Source organism: Salvia miltiorrhiza, chromosome 8, assembly GCF_028751815.1.
Source record: "Salvia miltiorrhiza cultivar Shanhuang (shh) chromosome 8, IMPLAD_Smil_shh, whole genome shotgun sequence".
In the NCBI taxonomy this organism is placed as follows: Eukaryota; Viridiplantae; Streptophyta; class Magnoliopsida; order Lamiales; family Lamiaceae; genus Salvia; species Salvia miltiorrhiza.
Genome location: NC_080394.1, coordinates 15,609,208 through 15,615,207, shown reverse-complemented (window position 1 = coordinate 15,615,207; position 6,000 = coordinate 15,609,208). Strand labels below are relative to the sequence as shown.

The following is a 6,000-nucleotide window of genomic DNA, read 5'->3' as shown; positions in this document are numbered from 1 at the left end:
AAATTAATAGTAGAAAAAAAAAAGTAAACATGTCCTTAGAAAGAGAGGACATTTAAAATATATATATATATTAAAGAGAATAGAGAGGAAGGAGAAAAACATTATTTTAAAATTTTAAATTACCACAACTTATTCATTATATGGGAAAATTGCACCTAAATACACAAACTTTGCCAAAAATCCATATTTGACGCGAAGTTAGGATTTTACATTTTAATACACCAACTTTTGTTGTTGTCCAAATTTGACACGACGTAATTCTTAAAAATTCAAAAAACAACACATTTTTGTAAATAATTATACAAAGACCCACTTATGTTATAATTTGAGAAATTTAAACCAAAACAAGATATTTCCTTATGATGTTTTCTTTTAAACCATTTTAGGCGCGGATCAAAGACTAAAAGAAAACATCATAAGGAAATATCTTGTTTTGGTTTAAATGTCCCAAATAAAAACATAAGTGGGTCTTTGTATAATTATTTACAAAGAGGGGCTGTTTTTTTGAAATTTTAAGAATTAAGTCGTGTCAAATTTGGACAACAACGAAAGTTGGTGTATTAAAATGTAAAATCCTAACTTCGCGTCAAATATGGATTTTTGGCAAAGTTTGTGTATTTTCACGCAATTATCCCTTATAAATTTAATTTTTATGATTTTTAAAATTAAAGAATTCTAAAATGAATCAATATAGTTTCTTTTTCTTCAATTGCACTAAAAACTATTGTAATTACAAGAGGCATATCTAATATATAATCAAATAAACAGCCACACAAAGGTGGGAAAACAACCGCATGCAGGCGGAACACTACCCACACAAAAGTGGGAAAATTACTCGCATACAAGCGGGATTTGAACCAAGACCTCTCACAAATGAGAGTTTTTTAGTGCCTCAACTTTGCCACTTGAACTAGGCATTATCAGCAAATAAATGATTGCACTCGATTAATATATGTGATAATTCAAAATTTGACATCAATTTAGCGAGAAATAAATGATTGAAAATTTGTGTTTATATATTATAATATATAGATATAAATTATCAACACAATTAGTATACTTTAAATTTAATGAGTATCGTATCGTATGTAATAGTTAAACTATAAAGATAAATTAGAACATATTTCATTTTTAATATATATAAATGTCAATCTAAAATAAATTTAATTGAAAAAAGATAATAGCAAATATATTTATATAAGTAATAAATAATTTATAGATAACATAAATAACTATTAAAAAAAATTAAACCAAACAAAAAAATTGTTCATTAGAAATTCTACCTTTCTAAATTTAATCTTACTTATCTTAATTGAATTAAATTTTATTATAATTAAAATATAAAAAAAATTAATACGTAACAAACATATAGAAAATGAAGTAAAATCAATTAAAAGAAAATAAAAATAAAAAAAGTCTTATGCTGAACATTAATAGGAAGGAGGGAAAAAATAAAAAATTTAACGAAGAGATAGAAAATAAGATATTATAAATTTTAAATTTTTCATAACTTATTCATTTTAAATTCATTTTCAATATTTTTTATGTAACATTAAAGATCTTGTCACGAACATAAATTTAAAAGAGTCAATATATGAAAGTAATAATTTCCTTTTAGTAAACTTAAAATTTATCCACTTAAATAAAAACTTTAAAAATTACCCACTTTTTGTGTTAAATGACTAAACTACCCTAAGATTCAAAAAACTACTAAATCCCTATATCTCTCTTCTCGGTCTCTCTCTCTCTTTCTCTCCTTCCTCCCCCACCCACGCTCTCTGTCACACCCCAATTCTTGAATGGATAAATATAATCGAGGTGTGAATAATTTATAGAAATAAACAAGGGAAATACTTGTTAAAACCCGAATAATAAAATAGAGAGTCGGGCTATGCCCCTTTGGATCACAAGTTTTGTTTCATGCTTCTGACAACCGACATTCATTGGCATAAATTTAGTAGTGAAGAGTCTAAGCTAGGTAAAATATATCATTTGAAATTTAACATGAAGATCTTAAGTTGGGAAAACAAAAGACTGAAATGAGTAATTGCTACAGCGGAAGTCTAACATAGGAATTTAACCCTAGCCTCAGCTCCGTCCCGTCAGCACCGGCCAGCCAACCTGAAAACATTTGAAAGTATTTTTGGGCTAAGTACTAATGTACTTAGTGGGCATGCATTTTCTGAAACATCTCATATTTTAATAAAGACAGTTTATCCAATCATAATTTACATAACTTAGAAGGTTTTAAAACGAAATAACTTCTAAGCATGTTAAAATATTTTCTTTCATTTGTGCGCACATGTCACACTCCCTTTCCGTTACTCGCTGTGATCCCGGACCTTTTAGCCACCGACGGATCCATTACTCCTGCTTTACTTGGACTGAGGGCGTAACCCAGCCAAGCTCCCATTTGGGACCCAATGCTCCGGAACACATCCCGTCGAGCACCCTTATAACGCCTCATACATGATTAGTGCCCGATGGAGATCAACCCACCAGGTCAGCTAATAGGTGTACACAATTCTCAAATAACGTGTTAGGTCAAGAGAGAACCTCGATCGATTCATTGTTGCGAGCCTTAAACGGAGCAGAGTGCACAAAATATTTTATTGGATAAACAGTTTGCATTTAATAGAATAAACAATTTGCAATTCGTTGAAACATTTAGAGCTTAATAACTCAATCATACTTTATACATTTGGAAAGTAAGCCCACCTGGATAGGCAAAGCCTGAAGATCATACACATAAAAACCTGTCTTGGGAAAGCAGCGCTAATCCCCCTGGTCACAAAGCCTACAAGAAATTCTATTCTTAATAGGTCTCGTGATGCTAACTTAATATCTTAGGGAAAATACTTAACATTCTATAATTCGTCACGTCGGGTTTCAAAATTTAATAAATAAATATTGAAAACTAACTTTCTTGAGTCAAGGACACCAACAATATCCTTACTCGATTTTCTTCACTAATTGTATTTAATGAAAACCAATTTAAATCATAAATATTTTTATTGCAAAATGCTAATGCAATTTCATGACATGCTTAAACATATAATAAGTACTTTCTTAAAATATGCACATAATAAAAGTAATATAATATTATTATGCAAATAATTTTTTTAAAATAATTAATCAAACTTTATTATAAGTCTAATTAATAAATATTGGGTAGCCCATTTAAATAAATCAAATGCAGTTTATACATTAATAAAATCAGGCCCAAATGTTAAAATAAGGAAGCCCATCTTAATAAACAACTCAATAGCCCAAAGGAGAAAATAACTCTCAGCCCAACATCCAAGGCCCAAACCCTCAAGCCCAACACAAACCCTATTTTCCCCCCAAACACACACAGTCAACACGCACACACACAATTCAACTCACGCAGCCCCCTTTCATCCCCCTCTCTCGACCTCTTGCCGCCGCGCCACCGGACGGCAGCGCCGTCGGCGGAGACCGACAGCTCCGCCTCCTCTCCCTCTTGCCCTCATCGACCTCTCTCCCTCTTCCCTCTGCTATTGCCTCCCTTCTACCTCTCTCCTCGCCGCGCCAAGCCGCGGCCGCGCCCTCCTTTTCCGGCGACCCCCGCCGCCACCATCTCCTACCCGGTGTCACCCTCACCTTCCTTCTCTCTCCTGGCCGATAGCAGCACCACCATCGCCGCTCATGCGTCGACAGCGGCGCTGCCCAGGCGCCTTCTCCCTCGACAAACTCTCTTCTTCCTCGTCTCCGGCAGTGGCGAACCACCACCACCACGACGCACGCCCTCATCTCTCATGCTCCATCCTCGGCCGGACAACAGCGGCGGAGCTGCCGCCGAGCCCTAGTCTCCCTCTGCGACCGCAGCAGCGACAACACCCAACAGACCCGACTCAGACGCACCGGCATCAACCGGCTCAACACGGCAAGCAAAAATCAAAGCTTTAAACCAAGTTTCCCTTTTTTATGTAATTAATAATATATTTGTTCTATTTGATTTCCTTATAGAATTACAGAAAATGGATGAATGCATGTTTTGATTCGAAAACAGAATTCTGTTGTAAAGTTTTGGTTGTTTTCTGTAAATTGAAAGAAAGCAGAGATCTTTGCATATGAAAATAAAACTATACAAGTTTATGAGAATTACCGATGGAGATTCGGCAGTGGGAAGAAACAGGATGAATCTTAAAAGACTGAATTTGTTTTGTTGATTTGTGAATTTGAGGATGATACAATGAGGTTTAAATAGATTGAATTTACTTGTTCGTCAAAGATTTGAACATGAACGTGTGAAAGAGATCAATCAAAGTTTGCTGCTTCAAAGTTTGCTGCTGTGGAAAAAAATCAAATCTTACAGAAAGAAATCAAATTTGGCTAGCTGTAATGTTTGTCAAGATTTTAGAAATAAAATGAATGGCTGAAAATAAATTCAAAGGTTATGGCAAAAGAAGGATACACGTTACTGCTAGCAAAAATAATTACTGCAATAAGTCCTAAATGTGTTATGGGCTTCAGTTAAAAAAAATATAGCCCAAGCAAATACCCAATAAGGCCCAATATTGAGAAATTATAGAAATATTTATTTATGGCCCAAAAGTAGGAAATTATGCAAATATTTATTCATGATTAAATCTTGAGTTAATGTATATGAGAAATGAAAGCTCTCTCTCTCTGAGCTTTTCTCTCTCTCGAAGACGACACTCTAAACGAGTGTACAGTTGAAGGCAAAAATGGAGCCTGAGATTCAATTCATCACGCCGACGCGGATCTGAGCCTCGCCAGCCCGACACCGGACTCCTCCTCATCCTCCGTTAAGCAGCAGTCCAGCACGTTACGAAGGGAATCTGCACGATTCCAGCCCGTTGACCGTGAAAAGGGGATCTGCAGCCCGTCCGCCGTGCTCGCTGCTGTTCTGGAAATCGAACACGCAGGCCGCAAGCGGCTCGCCCCACCTCACGAGCCTCCAGTCCGTCCGAAGTCGCAGCTGCAACCGCTTCTCTGCATCGGTCCGCGGCACCACCAGCGAGCTGCTGAGGCAGCAGGAGTGGCGGCAGGGGGTTTCAGGGGCGGCAGAGGTCGCGGTTGCCGGAGCTCCAGCAGGTGAAGCCGGCGACGGCCGACCGCTGGTGCTTGCTACTCAAGCAGCGGCGGATCGCGTGGAGCGCGTCCCTCACCGGTTCCAGCTGCTGATCCGTCCGTCCGATGGCGTCAAACGGCGGCAATGGCCCATCGAGCGTTGGTTGGTTCCCGCCGTTGTCTTTGGTTTCCGGTGGACTTAGTTCACAGGGCGACAGAGGGGCGCTCAATCTGCCGGTCGTCTCTAACAATTTTCTCCAAAATACTCCTCGTTACTCCGTGGTTGTAGGAGAGCACTCCGAGACCGCTTCTCTGGATCGAAGTTCGGGAGTTGCTGCTCCGCCTGCTGGTGCGTTGCCTGCGGAGCGGATCTTCAACAAACAATCTCCTCCGAGCATCACTGTCACAGATCGTTCGGCGGAGGCTGCTAGAGTTACTGCAGATGTTTCGTTCCCGGAAATCGCTGCGGTGATGACTTCCCATACTGTCGGCGTCTCTTCTCAGGCCGATGGTCCTAACGGCCTGATCCCGCCTCGCTCGATCGGGACTGCCCATCCGAAAGTGGTCAGTCCGCTGTCTGCTCCGAAGGTGCCGCCGAAAGCCTCTTTTGCAGATAAACTGAAAGCTAGGGAGGGCAGTCCGACAGAGCAAGTTTCCAAGCCTAGGGACGTCCCCGCTCATGACTATACAATCCTCCGACCAGAGTTGGTGGATCTCAAACGTTGCCTTGTTTTAGAGCCTTCTTTCCACCAAAGACAAGTCCAGCGTTTCGTCCATGCGATTCACGGCCGGCTGATCCTCCGCAAAGGTGAGTCACCTCGGTTTGCAGCGGATCTTTGGGAGGAACTTCAGCAGCTTTGGAAATCGGCTGCTGGTTGGTCGATTCATCCGCTCGGAAAAGGTTACTTCACTTTTAATTTCACCACCGACGAGGATAGGGCA

At 39.4% G+C, this 6,000-nt stretch overlaps 1 long non-coding RNA gene across 1 annotated transcript; it reads right to left on the bottom strand.

The window, feature by feature from the left end:
- Positions 1-1,975: 1,975 nt before the first annotated feature.
- Positions 1,976-4,350, bottom strand: LOC131001374 (uncharacterized). Its single transcript, XR_009093917.1, has 3 exons — positions 4,130-4,350; positions 2,719-2,797; positions 1,976-2,121 (listed from the first exon to the last, which is right to left on the bottom strand). It is a non-coding gene; the product is annotated as an uncharacterized LOC131001374 (long non-coding RNA).
- Between the last annotated feature and the right edge of the window lie 1,650 nt (positions 4,351-6,000).